General features: G+C 33.8%; 1 protein-coding gene and 1 non-coding gene across 2 annotated transcripts in view; one reads left to right on the top strand and one right to left on the bottom strand.

Moving 5' to 3' along the window:
* The window catches only part of LOC105767283 (elongation factor 1-alpha), a 78325-nt gene that overhangs the window by 34223 nt on the left and 24447 nt on the right, over positions 1-19655 (top strand). The gene's annotated exons all lie outside the window — the stretch shown is intronic.
* Positions 6954-7059, bottom strand: LOC128040826 (small nucleolar RNA R71). The gene has a single exon (XR_008195632.1). It is a non-coding gene; the product is annotated as a small nucleolar RNA R71 (small nucleolar RNA).

Below are 19655 nucleotides of genomic sequence, written 5' to 3'. Positions count from 1 at the left end.
TTCAAATTTAATAGTTAACTTGCTGATAATATTCGAAAATAAGGAACAAAAGTTGTTCCAGTAAGAACACTCATAGATCAAAAGTTTGAAAATATTTTTATTTTGAAAATATTGCAACAATCTACTATTTAATTCGAATTATAGAAACACAAACCGTGAATTCCGAGATATTTGATGTTAATTTTATCCTTCCCCTTTTTAATTGAGGATTCCGGTACAATGTTAGCTACAGAATAAAAAATTAATATACATTAATATTACACAATTCAATTTCACATTAAATTTTAAATTTTACACTGTTTTCGCTTAAACTTCAATTTAGTCCCTAAATCAAGACTAGTTTTAACCTTCACATTTAACTTTATATTTTTATACTAATTTCAATCTAAACTAAATTTAGCTCCCTCTTTTCCAGTTCGACCCCTTAATTTCAATTTTTCATTAATTTAGTCCCTATTGCTCAAAATCAACAATTTATTCCACAATTTAGTCCTTTTCCATTTCCAACTTAAAAATCTATCTATTTAATCCCTAATACATAAACTATTCAACAATGTAGACATTTAAAATCTTGAAAAATACTAAAAATTCAACATGGGTTGGCTAGCCCTAGGTACCGAGATTCTAAAAACGTAAAAATTATAAGAAAAAGGACTAAATTGACTAACCAATTGAAGTTTGAACCCCTAAAATTTCTTATATAGCTGTGCGTGTTCCCCTTTTCTCCTTCCCCAATTCATTTTTCATGTGAAATAAAGTAAAGGAATGGTTTTTGTTTTGTTTTAATGACTATATATTATTATTATAACTTAATTTATAACATATATATAATATACTCATGCACATTCCTTTAACCCATGGTCGGCCACCTATACACAATCATTTATTAAATGGTATATTTGCTACTTTAGCCCATTTACTTTATTTTATTCTATAATTCAACTTTTAACTTTAAAGCGATTTAGTCCATGCACCTTAATAACTCTTAATTCATGTAAAATTACTTATCCAAATTTTAATTAACTACACAAATAACTTTGTAAATATTTATTAAAAATTTTTATGAGACTGGTTTACGAGAATGGAGTCCCAGAAATACACTTTTCGTCACCCTTGACTATCGGGTCGTTACATACCATATAAAGATCAAGGATGATGATGTGTCAAAGAAAACCTTCCGATCAAGATATGGTCACTATGAGTTTCTGATGATGTCATGTGGGTTGAAAAATGCCCTTACAGTATTCATGGACTTAATGAATAGGGTATTTCAACCTTACTTGGATCAATTTGTTATAGTCTTCATTAATGTTATACTAATTTATTCTAAGGATGAAGGTGATCATGAAAAGCATTTAGGAATTGTGTTGAGGACCTTCTGTGAACATCAATTATATGAAAATTTTAGCAAATGTGAATTTTGACTGAAAGAGATGTACTTTTTTGGACATGTTATCTCAGCGGATGGTATTATGGTTGACCCTACCAAGGTAAAGGCAGTTATCGATTGGAACTTGCCTAAGAACATTTCTGAAGTCCACAACTTTCTAAGGTTTGCTAGATACTACAGAAGATTTGTGAAGGGTTTCTCGAAAATAGCGTCGCCTCTCACAAAGTTGCTGAAAAAGAAGGAGAAGTTTGTATGGAATGTTGGTTGCTAGCAGAGTTTCGAGAAATCGAAGGCAATATTGATCGAAGCTCCAATGTTAGCACAACCAGAGCCCGATATCAAGTACACAATTTACACAGATGCATCTCTGAATGGGTTAGGATGTGTCCATATACAGAAAGAAAAAGTTATAGCTTATGCATCATGCCAACTGAAACCCCATGAAAAAAATTACCTTACACATGATCTGGAATTAGCAGCAGTGGTCTTAGCATTTAAACTTTGGAGAGATTACTTGTATGGGGAAAGATGTCACATATTCTCTGACCACAAAAGTCTAAAATACTTAATGACCCAAAAAGATTTGAGTCTACACTAAAGAAGATGGTTGGAACCATTGAAAGACTATGATTTGATCATTGAGTATCACCCATGGAAAGAAAATGTTATGACAGATGCTTTAGTATATGAATGAACTTCAGTATAGGAAGAGATGGTGAGCTCAAGTTTGAGAACATGAGTTTTATACCTGCGGGAAATGGATGAGGAAGGAATTCTTAAGGGAAGCTCACCAGTGACCCTTTTCACTTCACCCTAGTAGCATCAAAATGTACAGAGATCTAAATGACTCATATTGGTGGCTTGGTAATCAAAAGGAAATTTCAAAGTATGTATCAACTTGTCTGACTTGTCAAAAAGTTAACGTTGTCCAATTTCCTTTTAGTAAGCTGTATCCTTTGGAAATTCCCGAATGGAAATGGGATAGGATCACCATAAATTTTTTTTGAGGTTACCCCTCAATCCATCCAAGAAGAATATTGTGTGGGTGGTAGTTGATCGGTTTACCAAGTTAGCTCACTTTCTTCCATTAAATACCACTTATTCCATGGAGAAATTAGTTGAATTGTATATTTCTGATATACCACGCTTGCATTGGGTACCATCATCCATAGTGTCTGACATAGATTTAAGGTTTACTTCGAAGTTCTGACATTAGTTATAATAATCATTGGGAAACAAGCTGAACTTTAGCATTGCATTTCACCCTTAAACTAATGGCCAATCAAAAAGAGTTATTCAGGTTTTAGAGGATATGATGGGTTATTATGTGAATTATTTTAGAATAATCTGGGAGAAGTATGTTCCCTTCATAGAATTATCTTACAATAACAGTTACCACGCCATCTTGAAGATGTCTTCCTTCCAGGACTTGTATGGTAGAAGGTGTAAAAAACCTACATGTTGGATGAAACTTAGTGAAAGAAAGATTGTGGGTCCAAATTTGGTACGTGAAACAGAAGAGAAAGTTACCATCATCCATAGTCACTTAAAAGCTGCACAAGACCGAGAGAAATCAAATGCAGATTTGAAAGGAAAAAAATATCTTTTAAGGTAAGGGATAAAGTATTTTTGAAGGTCTCCCCATGGAAAAAGATTATTCGATTTTTCTAGAAAGGAAAACTGACTCCAAAGTTTGTAGGGTCGTATGAGGTTTTGGAAAGGGTCAGACTAGTGGCGTCCAAAATTTCTTTGCCTCCTGAGTTATCAAAGATCCACAATGTATTCCATGTATCAATGTTAAGAAGGTATAGACCCAATCCTTATCATGTGATACAGATTGAGGAGCTTGAGGTTGAATCGAACCTATTTTCTGAAGAAGAACTTGTTTGCGTTTTAGCCAAAGAAGTTAAGGAGCTGAGAAAGAAAAGAATTCCCTTGGTTAAGGTGTTATGGAGGAATCATATCACTGAAGAAGCTACTTAGGAAAGAGAGAGCTTTGTGAAAGATCAGTATCCTCAATTATTTTTAGGTATGAATTTCGGGAACGAAATTTCCTAAGTAGGAGAGAGTTGTAACATTTTGCCCGACAAAACCGTAATGTTCGAGTGCTTTTTATAGAAGTAAGACATATAGAGTATGTTCTAAGTGGGTAAGGTATTAAGATTGACTAAGCATATAAGTCTATGGCTTCGACTTCGGGCAAAGTCTGTTCTAGGCAAAACTTGGTGGTTGGGTGAACTTTTCTCAACAGTATATGTCATTCCAACTATTAGATGAAATTTTGCTAAGTCCTCAGTTTGTATGAACCATTTGCGTTATTATTTTATTATCCTGGTAAAAAATCTGGTTAGACGAATGAAAATTTTGTTAGTATAGGACTAAGTTTCTGCAACCAGTTAGATCCACATTTATGAATAGAGAGAAAGATCTTAGTCACAAGTAACGAGAGGTTTGGAGGGAAATAAGACTTACCCACTAAGTTATCCTTCTGTGTATTTTTGTGTAAAACAAGATTTGGCTTCCTAAGAAAGTTTTATGCTTTCTTTGTCAACCATATTTTCTTCCCAAACTTTCTCTGTATTTTTCTCTCAGAAAACCCTAGACTTAAGACTTGTTCAAAGATTTTGGGTTCGTTGTACTCAACCAACTCCATCATCGTTTAGCACCTAGTAAATATTGATGAAACTGATGTTATTTTCATGGTTATTTACGGGCCGTAAGGTTTCATGCTCTAGGGTCAGTTTAAAGTGTGAGTAAGGAAACTTTCAGATTTTGGGTTTTTTGTTAATGTTCTTGTAAAATTTTTTAGTTTTCTGGTATAATAAATTGATAAGTTTAACTATCTATACTATAGCTCAAGATACTTCTAAGGGCTCCCGTGATAAGGGCAAAGGTATTGTTCTTTGAAAATTTTTGCACGTTCTAGTGAGTTCGTTCTTATTTCTTACTTCCAGGTGTGTATATAATGCCCTTGTTTATGTTTGTTTGATATAAGTGTTCTAATCTTGTAAAGATGTGTAACACCCTCACCCGGCCTGGTTACCAGACTTGAGTTACAGAATGCTATAGCAAACACCAAAATAGTTACACACAAATTATAACATTGAATTCAAATAAAATTATCAAATTAATCAAAATTTATGCGTAATAGAAGTTATTAGTAAAGCAGGGACTAAATCGAGCATACAAACATAGTTTAATATTGAGCATGATTAAGGACCAATCTGAAAATTTTTAAAACTTTGGAACTAGGTATCGATACCAAAGTAACAAATACCGATACTTTTATGGTAGGTATCAATATTATAATAGGTACTGGTACGGTTTTTGCATTTTGCCATTTTCAAAACACTAGTCATTTGGTCAAGTATCGACACCTTTGTTCCTGGTATCGATACTTTTACCCAAATGGTCAAAATCACAAATTTAGAAGTTCATTTCATGCCCAAATTTAGATCTTAGCTCATAGATACATATAGGTACACAAATAATCTGCAAAGAACTCATTCAGTTTATTACAAACATACGACCAATATGTCATAGTTGGCACCTCAATCCAACAATTCAAATTTAGACATAATACCATATTCAAAACAATCCAATATGCCCTCTAAGGCACCTCAAAACAATTAACATAGCATACCTCATTTAACTCTATTTATAACACCTTATAACAATGATTCAATATCAACCATTCAAGCATGCACAATACCTTACCAAATTCATTAAAACCTATCATATACATACCATACAGGTACTAAGACACCCTGAAGAAGTGTGCACTGATTTCTATATAGTGACACAGGTCCTGATGTGCCGTGACATCGACTCTAGACAGAAACTAATAATAAGTCAGGGGCATTTTTGTCCGCACAATCTAACTTTAGGCTTGGAAACGTTAGCTAAACCTAGGGTTAAGGACGACGACCACCTCAAGTCTATAAATAGACTCTTTGGGCAAATGTTATATACACCAATTACTTAGTTTGGAAATTATCTTTTCATTTTAGTTTGAGTTTTTCTTTTTTCTTAGGTTTTAGATTTACTTTCGTTTTTTTTTGTTTTATCATGGGAAATCTGGTTTGTGGATGCAATCAGACTTTGTGGATTCACTCTAATTCTTAATACAAATTAGGCTTTTTCCTAAACTTTATACTTTCGATTTATTTATTATGTTTATTTTTATATCGATTTTATATTGTTTATGAAAACTATGAGGAACTAATACCTCTATGGGGGATTAGCGAGTGGAGGTATGATGGATTAACTATTTTGTATGGTTACTTAACGGATCAGCTGTTTGGGAATGGAAGAACCTAAACCATAGGCTTGATGACCCTAGGAAGTTGTTAAGGTGAGAATTAACCCAAACTTGGTATGGCTTATCCGTAAACACCTTAACCCTGAGCCGGTCTAGACTATGAGGTCAGAAGATAAGTAGTCTTTGCTGACTCATTATTCTAGTGGATGTATCAAAAGATCTTGTTAGGGCATCGACTAGTTGATTGACGAGGAGCCCAAAGTGATAGTAAAGATTACCGAAGTGAGCTAATCACCCATAATCAGATCTGATCAATTTTACTCATAGAATTCCCAATATTATTTGATTTTCTTATTATTATTACTATTATTATAAAAAAAACCCCAAAAACCCCTATTATTTATATTTTCGTAATATAACCTATTTTGAGTACTAATTAGATCTTGTGGTACTTAGGTTGAAATTGGCCTAGTACTAGCCTCCCTTGGGTACAATCCTCGGAATACTTACCAGGTGTTTCATTGTAAATGAGACTATATTAAAACTGACCCATATACTTACGGACATCACCTCAATTCCTTATATTTTGTAGCAGTATTCACACTCTAATTGTTAGTATGTCCGAAGGCGATCAAGTTGTTGGCCTTGTTGCTGGGGAGGCAATAGCATTAGTTCGATTTTAATTTTTGCATTTAATTAAGAATAATTATGAAATTTTTAGGTTATAGATAAGATTTTATTTTTTTTAATTTTTTCTAATTTTATCTTTTTGGGCTAGTGTATGACTCGTGGTAGGGGGCACACCTATAGAGCTAGTCACAGATCTAGAAAGAATAATACGCAGAAATCGTCGACAGCAACAATAGTAGCAGCAGTGCAGAATAAACCACCGGCTGTAGGAAACATACCACGTGAGAATCCGTTGTTTGAAGAAGCTAACAACAATGATTTATAAGATACACCACCAACACCACAGCTACCTGTAAACCTACCAATGGCACGTAACGAGATAACCTTGAGAAATTACGCCTTACCAAATTCAGATGATCCAAAATAATCTGCAATTTAGGGGCACAATGACTGAGGATCCGAATCAATACTTAAAATGGCTCCTTCAACTTTGTGATACTTTCAAATACAACAGTGCCACCGATGACACTATTTGTCTTCGGTTTTTCCCCTTTTTCTTGATCAATAACGCATTTTCTTGGTTAGAGTCACAGGCACTAGGATCTATTACAACATTGGACGAGCTAGCAAGAAAATTCCTACAAAAGTTCTTCCCTATTAGCAAAACATTTCAATTAAGAAGAGAGATTGCCATGTTTACACAATTGGAAGGGGAAAGTCTTTACGAGGCTTGGGAATGTTTCAAGACATTGATCCAAAAATGCACGCACCACGGATTACCTGAGTGATTATGATTGTAGATGTTATACAATAGGTTGGATGCATATGGGAGGTCCGAATTAGATGGAGCAGCAGAAGTAGCTCTTATGAACAGAACGTACGAGGATGCGTACGAATTAATAGGAAACATGGTGATGAACTCCTATCAATGGCCTACTGAGTGATTCACATATGGACAGAAACCATTTACGGTAAAGGCTGTCCAGGAAGATAATAAATACCAGTAGTTAGTAGGCAGACTCAACCGTATTGAATTCGTAAATAGTGCACCGTCTATGTATGGAGGAGACAAACTGCTCTTCCATTATATCAATAATCCTATCGATGATGTAAATTACATTGGGAATATAGGTGGAAACCCTTATTCAAATACTTACAATCATTGTTAGAGAAATCACCCAAACTTGAGATGGGGAGGAATTAAGGAGCAGGTAACAATTCATATCAAGTTAAAAATACTAATTACCAAAATTTGCAGAAACCTCAAGACAGGGCCAACCTAAACAACCATACTGTATGTGGTCAACGTTTGGATTGAATTGAAAGGGAAATGAAGTCAATGAGAATAGATGTAAAGCATGTGCAATTTGAGTGCACTAGTTCAGCAAGAACATTGACTAAGCTAAAGGACCAAATGAGCCAATTAATGAGCATGATAGGAGATATTAAAGGCAAAGTAGCACTGACATGCCAACCAATACTGAGAATAATCCTCGAAAAGAAGGGAAGGAGCAAGTAAAGGCAATCAAGCTCTGTTCGGGAAAAATCTTGAGTAGCCTAACACCCTGACTCAAGAGGAAGCAAAAGAGAATGCATAAGGCCCTCCAAAAAAACCCCATGAAGCTTATCAGGAACAAGGATCAGATGAGGTCATCGGACTGGCTGCCGACCTAGAAGAGAAGGTAAAAGACAAGGCCACTAACACACAGGTACCGTTCCCTTCCAAATTAGGAGAGAAATAGGGACGAGATGAGGACAAGTTCGTGAGTTTTCTAAATTTTTTCAAAACATTGAATATCAACCTAACATTAACTAAATTAATCGAGAAAGTTCCTAAATACACCAAATTGCTAAAAGAAATTATGTCGAGGCGTAGGAAAACTAAGGTAGGAGAGTAAGTTAACAAAAATGCGTCTTGTGGTGCTATTATTTCCAGACAAGTACCCTAGAAACTGAAAGACCTAAGAAGTTTTACAATTCTAATAGAGATTGAGACCATTCATTTTAAGAAAGCTCTATGTGATTTAGGAGCTAGTATAAATCTAATGCCTTTACCTATTTACGAAAAACACTAGATATGGCACCTCAAAAACACTCAAATTACACTACAGTTAGCTGAAAAATCTATAGCCCAACCTAAGGGACTGCTAGAAGATGTGTTAGTTAAGGTGACTGCTAGAAGATGTGTTAGTTAAGGTGCATAGTTTTATTATCCTGACAGATTTTGTAATTTTATATTTTGAAGTGGATCCGGAGATACCCATCTTGTTGGGATAACCTTTTCTAGCCACATCCGGGTCCACCATTGATCTAGAGAAAAATGAATTAACAATGAAAATCAATGGTGAAACTAAAACTTTTAAATATGGATCTCACCAAAGTGAGGAAAGCCAAAGGAAATTAGGGGAGCAGTGTCATTACATATTTACCTTCGAATCTAACTACCTTGAATCCAATCATACGCTTAATGTTATTAATGCAGGGTTAAGAAGTAAGTATAAGGAAAGATACAAGCGAAAAAAGATAAAGGGGCATGACAGCCGGTGGACAAATGCTAAAAGAGACCTAAGTGAGAATGCGTCGGTGGAACTGTTGGATGAATCTGACAGTAAAACATGACAAAACTTTAAATACAATTTTCATTTATATTATTGTACATTCAACTAACCATGTAGTTTAGATTCTAATACAATTTTCATTTATATTATTGTACATTCAACTAACCATGTAGTTTAGATTCTAACTTATATTAGATGTATGTTTACTATAAACTGAGACATCTTAAAAATGGAAAAATTGGGCTGAAACAGAGTTGGTGCCACAACATGGCATCCCCATGTCACAACACCGCGTGCAAAATGTAAGAAACAGAGAAAGCACCTAGATGTCACAACATAGCACCTCCGTGTCGCAACATAAACAACAATTTCCCCAAGTTTTCCAAATTGTAGGCTGTATCGCAACACAACACCCCGGTGTCGCGACATGGTACCCCTGTGTCGTGACATCGTTGTAATTTTTTGCAGGGTTGACTTGACCCGTTAGAGTAACCTGATAGCTTTAAACCCATTTTGATCAATTTTAACCCTTTAAACTCTTAATTTATAACCCTAAAACATATTATCACCCTATTGAAATATATTTTAACCCCTTAAATATCTAAAACCTTTCAAACCTCTCAAAACCTCTTAAACCTTAAAATCTTATTCCTTTTGATTTGTTTGTAAAAGCTCTATGTTTCAATCATACTCGATGCAGTAAATAATGGGAACACCCAAGGGAACAATAAATCGTCGTATGAAACAAGGAATTCAACGACTTCTACGAGGTTAAGGGTTCTTAACTTAAACTTTTACTATTCCATTGAATTTCTTTACTTGATATTTTACTTTAGTTCTTAGTTTAACCATAATGCCTCATATAAAGGTTAGAATAACTAATGAACTGAAGCCATCAACGGTTTCAAACCCTTCTAGTTTTTCGAATCAGTATGTTGAATTTTTTTTTAATGAACTTCAAGGTTAAACATTCATTCAAGAGAAGGGATTAGATCCGTCAATGATCGTTTGTAAAGAGGTAGGGCCTATAGTTAGGTATCATAGGTGGGGAAGTTTTTGGAAGATCCCAAAAGATGTTGTGGTCTTGATAGTCCAAGAATTTTCTGCATCTTTGTGGGACGACGAGTCTAGAAATATTGATGGCCATATGGGATACTGTATCTATGCGGGGGATAAAAGTTAAAGTAACCCCTCAAATTATTTGTGATTTTTATAATGCTTCATACTATGACCAAGATTTTATTGATGAAACTGATTTAGAATACTTTCGGGACATAAATATGGACAATATTATAAATTACTTAACAAAAAGAAAGGGTAAATGGAAATATCGCCTAGGTACTAGTATCCCAACCTCCTTCAATCAAGCTATCATGTTCTTGGAGGCTAAAATGTAGATTCAATTTGTGTGCACACGAATAGTCACTACTTTAAATGTATCTAACCTTAATACCTTTCGAGCAATTTTACTCTATGCTATTTTCTAAAACAAGTAGGTATGTATTGGGAAATGGATCCACCAAAACATGAAGAGATGTATTAGTGGCCAGAAAGTGGGATTTTTCTTTACTCACTTAGTGATAGCCTTATGCAAAAGAGTGGGCATGCCTATGGCGTCCAACAAGCAGTCGCTGAACCATCACGAAGTATTATTGGTGACACATTGTTCTAACAATACACTAATCTATGAGCCAAACAAATAAAAGATTGAAACAAATGACAACAAGAAGCAGCGGATGCACCAGCTTCATCACAAGGGTTGGCATGAGCTCAACAGGAAGTTGGTGAGAGTAATCATCCAAAATTGGATTGAATGATACAGTGGATGCAAGATTTAGGGCCACTATTTCAAGAATTCGTAGGGCAAAACAATATCAGGGTCCCCAATTATACGCCAGACATGTTTAGGCTTACACCATCCGAGCAGGAAGAAAGAGAGCCTAAAAGCGAATATAAAAGAGAGGGAGAAAGAGATGATTAGATGGATTATGAGGAGCATTGACTTTAATTTTTGGATTGTATTAAAATTTTTGGATGATTGTAATTTGTTTTAGGAGTAGGATAATAGTAGATTTTTGGTTATTTTGTGTTTGGTTTTAATTTTCTATATAGGAACCCTACATGAAGGAGAAACAATTTGAACTAATTTATATTTGCCTTCTTTCTTTGGTCCTAAACTACATGACTATAGAAGTTCGGCCATATGTATTAAGGGTTCAGTAGATACATCATGGTGAATTTTGTAAAAACAAAGTGAAATAGGAAAGATCAGGTGATATAGGAATTATAGGTTAGCCTAAAGTGAAAAACAAAAGAAAAATTCAAAATGAAATCAAAACGAGTAGAAAAAGTACTTAAAAAGCAAAAGCATTTGTGAGTAAGGCGTATTGAAAAAGAAAAAGGTGACGAAGTCGCAAAAATAGAAAAACTCATTCATTAGTGCATAGAAACTTGTAAGCTAGCCGTAATTGCTATATTAAGTTGTGATTTCCTATGTGGAGAAATAAGGAAGGTGAAATAAGGAGAAATAAGGCGGTGAACGAGTAAGGGTCACTAAGGGGGGAGAATCAGGAACAATATGATGTGCCAAACTATTTTCGTGCTTGAAACCTTTGTGATGCTTATTATTCTTAATTTCCATACTTGTCTTAGCTTCCGAACGTTACAAGCTGAAAAGTCCTATGTGATATAGGTATCCTTATGCATAAGTGGACATTATATTAAACAATCACATGAGCAACTATATGTATTCTGCTAGGATAATCAAACTACTTGTATGGTTTGTTGATGGATTCCTACATGTGAGGCCTTTAATGTTTATATACTTTGTAATGTACTGAACTTATATGTTTGAGATTAAAAGTGGTAAGTCAATTATTCATCATGTCAAAATCATTTGTAAAGATAAAATGCCTAGTCATGTGCTCCAAAGTCAATACTTGTATTATATTTGCTCAAGGTCATCTTTCTCATTTCTTGTTTTTATTTATATTACTTGAGAACAAGAAATGACTTAATTGTGGGGGAGTTTAATCTGCCTTAATTCAGTGTAGCAGATTAAATTAGTTTTCGCACTTTAGGAGCTTGAAAATAAGCTTTATTATTAGGTTTTAATTATGTATTAGTAAGTTTAGTTGAATTCAATAAAATATGCAATTTGAGTCTTTTATTGACCTTAGGGGCCGAATGAGGCCTAAAAGAGAGCTAATGTACTTTGTGAGTGTGTAGGAGACCATTAGAGGGCGTGCTAAACCGATATTGGTTACCATGTCAAACCATAGAGGATTCAATGTCGCTACATTGGGAGCAGAATGAAGGAATTCTGAGACTGCCTTTGATGTCGCAACATGGCCTAAGGGTGTTGCGACATACCTCTGAAGACACCCTGAAGAAGAGTGTACTAACTTCTATGTCACAATACAGGTCCTGATGTGTCGTGACATCGACTTTGGATGGAAAGTAATTATGAGACAAGGGTGTTGTGGTCTGTACAATCCAACTTTAAGCTCGAGAACGTCAGTTAAACCTAAGGTTAAGGACGACGGTCACCTCAAGTCTATAAATAGACTCATTTGACATATGTTATAGACACCAATTACTTAGTTCAGAATTTCTCTTTTCATTTTAGTTTGAGTTTTTCTCTTTTCTTAGGTTTTAGATTTATTTCCGTTTATTCTTTGTTTTATCACAGGAAATCTGGTTTGTGGGTACAATCAAACTTTGTGGACTCACTCTCATTCTTAATACAAATCGGGGTTTTTTCCTAAACTTTATACTTTCGATTTATTAATTATGTTTAAGCTTTATATCGATTTTATATTGTTTATGAAAACTATGAGGAACTAATCCCTCAATGGGGGATTCACGAGTGGAGGTATGACGGATTAACTATTTTGTAGGGTTATTCAACAGATAAACTATTCGGGGAAGGAAGAACCTAAACCCTAAGCTTAACAACCGTAGAAAGTTATCAAGGTGGGAATTCACCCAAAATTGGTATGGCCTATCCGTAAACACCTTAACCCCGAGCTAGTCTGTACTGTGAGGTCGAAAGATAAGTAATATTTACTGACTCGTTATTCTAGTGGACGTGTCAGAAGATCCTGCTAGGGCATCGACTAGTTGATTGACGAAGAGCCCGAAGCGACAGTTGATAAAGGTTACTGAAGCGAGCTAATTACCCATAATCAAATCTGATCAACTTTACTTTTAGAAGTCCCACTATTATTTGCTTTTCTTATTTTTATTACATTATTATAAAAACCCCAAAAATCCCTATTATATATATTTTCGTAATATAACCTATTTTGAGTACTAATTAGATCTTGTGGTTCTTAGGTTGAAATCGGCCTAGTGCTAGCTTCCCTTGGGTACGATCCTCGAAATACTTACCAGGTGTTTCATTATAAACAAAACTATATTACAACCTAACCCATATACTTAGAGACATCACCTCAATTCCTTATATTTTGTAGCAATATTCACACTCTGGATTTTAGTACGTTCGGAGGTGGTCAATAACATATACGACCACATAACTCTCTTAGGTACATGCCAAAACATGCCAAATATTCTATACCTCGCTTTCAAACCAACTAATCTATATCATGACATCATATTGCTTATATAATCGCATACTCAAAATGTCATCTCAAATACTAAATACACAATTCAAACCATATCACTATATAAGTAAACCAAAACAACTCAGAAGTACATGCCACACATAACCAGTCCTTAATATGGTCAAAAGACTACAGAATAAATACCGGGATAGTGTGAACTTCTCGACGATTCGTCTGACATGTTCCACAAGTTGACACTACAGGGAGGAAGGAAACAAGGGAGTAAGCATTACAATTGCTTAGTAATTCTACATGTATTAAAACCAAATAACTATACACTACATGTCACTTAGCATGATAAAGTTTGTCTATCATGACAAATCGCATATCCAAAAGGTGAGTTCAACATTTATCATACTATATATTAGTTCAATCACATAACATTTCAATACACTTAATTCAACATTTCATTATGATTCATAAAATAAACAATCATTTAATCATTTCATTATCTTAATCAAATCGCACCATTTATTTACTTGTAATACATCCCATTTCAAAATAATGTCAAACATTATTTTTCATTTTATAATTTGAATTCTCAATAAAATTCATATTAAATCGTATAAACTTCATTCCCATTTCATATCAATTCACCTTTATACCAAATATATATATATCAATTACCAATTTAATGTCAATTACTACTTCATTTCACAATAAGAATTACGAATCACATTCCATCTCAATTTCCAAATTCATGGATTCATTGGACATAATCAATCAATGTTCCCAACTCATTCCACAATTTCATATTCCATTTCACATTTGACTTCCATTTCACATCATTTGTCATTTCAAATATCAGATATTTCATTTTTACCATTTATTTCCCTATTAGCATGACTTGGACTCGGACGGATACACAAATCCAACCAACACACCAGTTTGGCTCCCAATATCTCATCGGATAAATCCAAAGCAAATAGTTGCACCCAGCGCTATCAATAAGTTTGATACCCAGTGTCTCATTAATATAACAAAAGCAAATTAGCACCCAGTGCCTCATCAACTCTAGTCAAAGTAACCCTGAACTCTTCCTATCCTATGGCATGCCAACTATATTTGAATTTGATAGGGTATTTATTTCATATTTCATTATCAACCAATACCTCAGTTCACATTTATTTTCATCACGAGTACATTTATCCAACATATTTCAAAAATAAATCATCTCAATATAAGCTCAATTTCACATTATAACATTATATTATACTTTTACATATATTTAATTTAGTCCTTATCATTATCAACCAATCTCACCAAATCAAGTCACTCATCTCATCAAAATATCACTTAATCACATAATGTATCCTAATTCAATCCAATTTAAGGTCAATTGCATAATTATTTCAATTTTCAATTCATTGTATTCAATTTAATCCTCTCACTTAGCTTTTTGTACCGAATTGTAAACAATTAAAATTTTAATTAAATATAATTCCAATTATAATTCTAAATGCATAACCATTTAACACAAACATACCATGTGAACTTTCCTGGTTAAGACAACAAACAAACAACTCTCTAAGGACTAATCAAAAAATTTTGCCATTTGCCCGATTTTCTTCAAATTGGTCCAATTTCTTATCTATTCTATAATTCAATTCAATTTATCAATTCCAAACATCTTATATCATCCTATTATAAGTATTTATCATTTTAATATTATTATTGAATGTCCCTAAACTTTACAATTTATTCAATTTAGTCCATAAAATCGAACTTATCATATCCTTCGAATTTGAAGTCCAAATTTTAAACCCACTTCAATTATGTCCATAAACAGCCTCCTATAATCATAATTTATAAAAATTTCATACCAATTTAAAGATATTCACAATTTAGTCCCTAAACTCAAAACTAACAAAATTTACTTAACAAACTAATCCTATTTCATTTCTAAGTTTCAAAATCTATCATAAATATTCAAAAACTTCAAATAACGTTAATGGAAAATTTTTAAATCTTTGGAAATTTTGAAAACGGAGGTACGAGTTAACTCGACCTAGTTGCAACGATCTCAAAAATATAAAATTTACAAGAAACAGGCTTAAAAAAACTTACCATGCAAAGATTTAAGTTTGGCTGAACCTTGAGTGTTGAACAATGGTGTTTCTATATTTTTTTCTTTTCAGACGGAAGACAAAACAAGGTGATGATTTTATGTTTTCATGCTTTTAACCATTATTAATGTTATTTAAACTAATTTAACATAAAATAATCAAAAGAAATAAGCACTAACCGAACATGGTTTTCCATTTTGGTCTATTTGCCATATAAGTCCTGACATATTTACCATTTAAACCTTTTAATTTATAGAAATCAATAATAACTAACTTTAACTATTTTTTACGATTTAGCTCTTTCTTTAATTAATCATCCAAACTCTAAATTTTTTGGACCAAACTTCAATTCACTAAAATAATAAATCTGTAAATATTATATAAAAATATTCACAGGCTCGATTTACAAAAATGAGGTCTTGATACCTCATTTTCAAAAACCACTTGACTTTCGTTATGCACCACTTGTACATTGATTAACTGACCAATTAATAAAATCTTTTAAATCAAGATTCACTATTACACTATATTTAACTCATAAATATTAATTAAATATATCTATGGACTCTCTCACCGAAATTGTGGTCCTGAAACCATTATTTCTGATACCACTGAAAAGCGGGTTGTTACAAGATAATATGTTTATGTATGAGTAGTGAAAGTTCATGGTTATAAGTCTGAGTTAGTCATTTGTGAAAATGGTGTAAGGACCTACCTTTGTGTTTAAGTCACCTCTCATTGATTCTGGAATGAACAATATGGATTGAGATATGGAAATAAATTCATGGCGATGCCTTCAAGGAAATGAGCATTAAATTGGCAGATTGCTATACATAGAAAGGGATCATGTTGGCAGATCGCGATACATTGAATTGGCAGATTGCAATACATGTAAATCAGGTTGGCAAATCATGATGAACGAATGTAATGAACGCTAAGGCTTGATCATGGGCTTAGGTGTGTCTAACATGAAAAAGGTTGTATGTATGGTTACATGGGCGTAGTGTATGCACCAAAAGGATATCGTATGGCCTGAAGTTTGTTCGTGTTTAGTATTCACCAACCGATGGACTACATGACTTGATGAGTTAGAAAGGTTTACTTGAATTACATATGTTTATCGAGATGTTTGCTCTAGAAGTCACTAAGTCCTTTGAACTTACTTAGTCTGTAAGAATCCTAACCCAAATCCATCGCTGGAACAAGGTTACGGAGCATTACCGGAGTTTACACATCAAATATAATTAAATTGTATCATTTACTATTCATATCTGAAATCTAACATATTTAATCATAATGTCCCTTACATGGGCCCTCCAGACCCAATTTATGCATTGGAAACAAGTCGGAACTAGATTGGGAACTCAGAGAATTTTTCGTGACATTTCAAAATTTTTCTTAGGCGCAGGGAATACATGCCCTTATGCCCATGTCCCAGGCCGTTTGGGCATTCGATGTAAGGCACACAACCGTGTCCCAGCCCGTGTCTATACCCGTGTAACTCTCTATCTTGGGTCACATGGCTAGCCACACGCCCATGTGCTAGGCCGTGTGGACAATTTAATTTTCAAGAATTAGGTGCGGGGGACACATGGCCAAACCACAAGCCCGTGTGCATGGCCGTGTGTCACACATGGTTGAGACACACGCCCGTGTCTTTGCCCGTGTGGACGAAAAATAAGCCATTTTCAGGCCACTTTTCTCACCCAAATTGCCTTTCCCCTGCAACCTCATCCAAACACATTCTCAAGCCAATTCATAACCCTCAAATCAATGCCCATACCGAGTTTTATGTATGACATATTATCTCATATGTGCAAGTTTTTAAACTTACCAAAAACACATTTATGCTTATAAGCATACTTTATCAATTATGCTAATTCAAAACCATTCATCAATAACTTTGTATATCCCATCATATCACCATTTTATCACACATCAAACTTGATAACGCTTTATATAGTTACATCAAAATATGATTTACACTAGCCATTTCAATGGCTAGTTACAAACAAAATATTTCATCATTATGCCTAACTTAGCTTATACATGCCATTATACAATAAGCTAGCTTGCATTATATACCGAGACGTCTGAGGAATAGTGTGATGTGTCTATGACCAAATACAAACCTTCATGAGCTTCCAAGTACTATAAAATAGAGGAAAGAAAAACCAAATAAGCATTTAATACTTAGTAAGTTCGTATAACAGAATTTAACTTACCATTCGTATTCACTTAAAATAACATAGATAATACATCCAATTCAATGTAATCAATAACCCAAACACACAAACGTCCTCATCAAACATGTTAGTTACATAATTCATATTAATACCAAGGAATATAGATGAGCTCATCAATGTCTCATTTCCACATACATGCGTTTATCATTTCAAGTTTATAAGGAACATATACATGTCATATTTTTGCATAACAAGTATTCTCACGGTATTTCATCTTGAATTCATATTATCCCTTACTGGATTGTTACCCGTTAAATCATTTAAAATATCGATGGATACATGGGTAGTACACACAAAGTGTACAATATGGTAAATTCGTCAACTCATATTCGGGAGTGTTTATAAAAGCACAATAATGGGAAGCTTATCCGGGCTGAAATAGGAAGCTCATAAGAGTCATATTTAGGAAGCTCAAGCGAGCCATCATTGGGTAGCTCCGAAGAGCCATTTATCTGGGAGCTCCAAATAGCCATATATCGGGAAGTTCAAGTGAGCCATACCAGGAATCTCAAAAAGAGCCAATTAACGGGAAGCTCACGAAGAGCCTATGATCAGGAAGCTCATAAGAGCTAAGGTGTGTCCACAACACATGTAGGATCACAACCTATCAGAATGCTCCTAAGTGCTTTAACGGGAAGCTCGCAAGAATCGTATAACAGAAAGCTCACAAGAGCTAATAACGGGATGCTCTTTCCAGCTATGGTGTGTCTGCAACATATGCAAGACTACAACTAATACGGGAGCCCTGTATCTAATAGATTTTCATATATTCAAATAGGATTTTATATTTATCAGGCATTCTCATATTTATAATTAATTTCATAACATATCAATTATACAACTCGCATATACAACATTTCATTCAAGCATGTAAATTTACTTACCTCGACACTTGTTCGTATACGAGAATCTACTACTAATCTGATACTTTTCATTTTCCTTGATTCAGTTCCATACTAGGTCTATCCGGATCTATACGAGTAAATTTAACTTAATTTAATGAAATTCATATTTAATTCAATCAAATTCAAATTTTAGGCGGAAGTACCATTTTGCCCTTATACTTTTAATTAATTCCAATTTCATTCCTAGGCTCGAAAAATGAAATTCATGCAATTTAATCCTTATTCCAAGCCTAGCCGAATTTTTCATATAACAATAACAGTCCATGTAGTTCACAAAAATCAAAAAATTTCCATTAATTTTACATCTTTTCAATTTAGTCCCTAAATCACAATTTTTCCTTTACAAAAGTTGTTAATCTATCAAAAACATTTCATTTTCTACCATAAATTTCAAAATTTCAACATACTCATCCATGGAAAAACTTTATACTTTGAAAACTTTGCAAATTGATCCCCAAAATTGACAGATTAAGTTATTACGATCTCGAAAATGAAAAATTACTAAAAACGGGACATGATTACTTACCCAATTAAGCTTGCTTGAATTTCTCTCTCTTAGCTAGGGTTTCCATAGAAAAATTTGGGGAAGATGATGAAATAAGACGATATTTTTATCTTTTAATTAATTATCATATTTTATTTTTCCCCTTTCTAATTTAGTCATTTGTCTTTTCTTAAATTTCTATGGATGAATCATCATAAATGTCTACTAACTTTTCTTAATGGTCTATTTACCTTTTAAGGACATCAAAATTTTAATTCTATAGCTATTTAATCCCTTTAGCTACTAGAATTCAACTTTTGCATTTCATGCAATTTAGTCCTAACTAACAATTAAACATGAAATCGGTAAAATTTTCTTATCGAAATTTTCATACGTCTTTCCTATTATAATGCAGACCATGCAATAATATTAAAATAAATTTTCTTTCTGACTTGGATTTGTGGTCCCGAAACCACTATTCTAATTTTCC

Source organism: Gossypium raimondii, chromosome 4 (assembly GCF_025698545.1).
Source record: "Gossypium raimondii isolate GPD5lz chromosome 4, ASM2569854v1, whole genome shotgun sequence".
Lineage (NCBI taxonomy): Eukaryota > Viridiplantae > Streptophyta > Magnoliopsida > Malvales > Malvaceae > Gossypium > Gossypium raimondii.
This window is presented reverse-complemented; position numbering and strand designations above follow the sequence as displayed.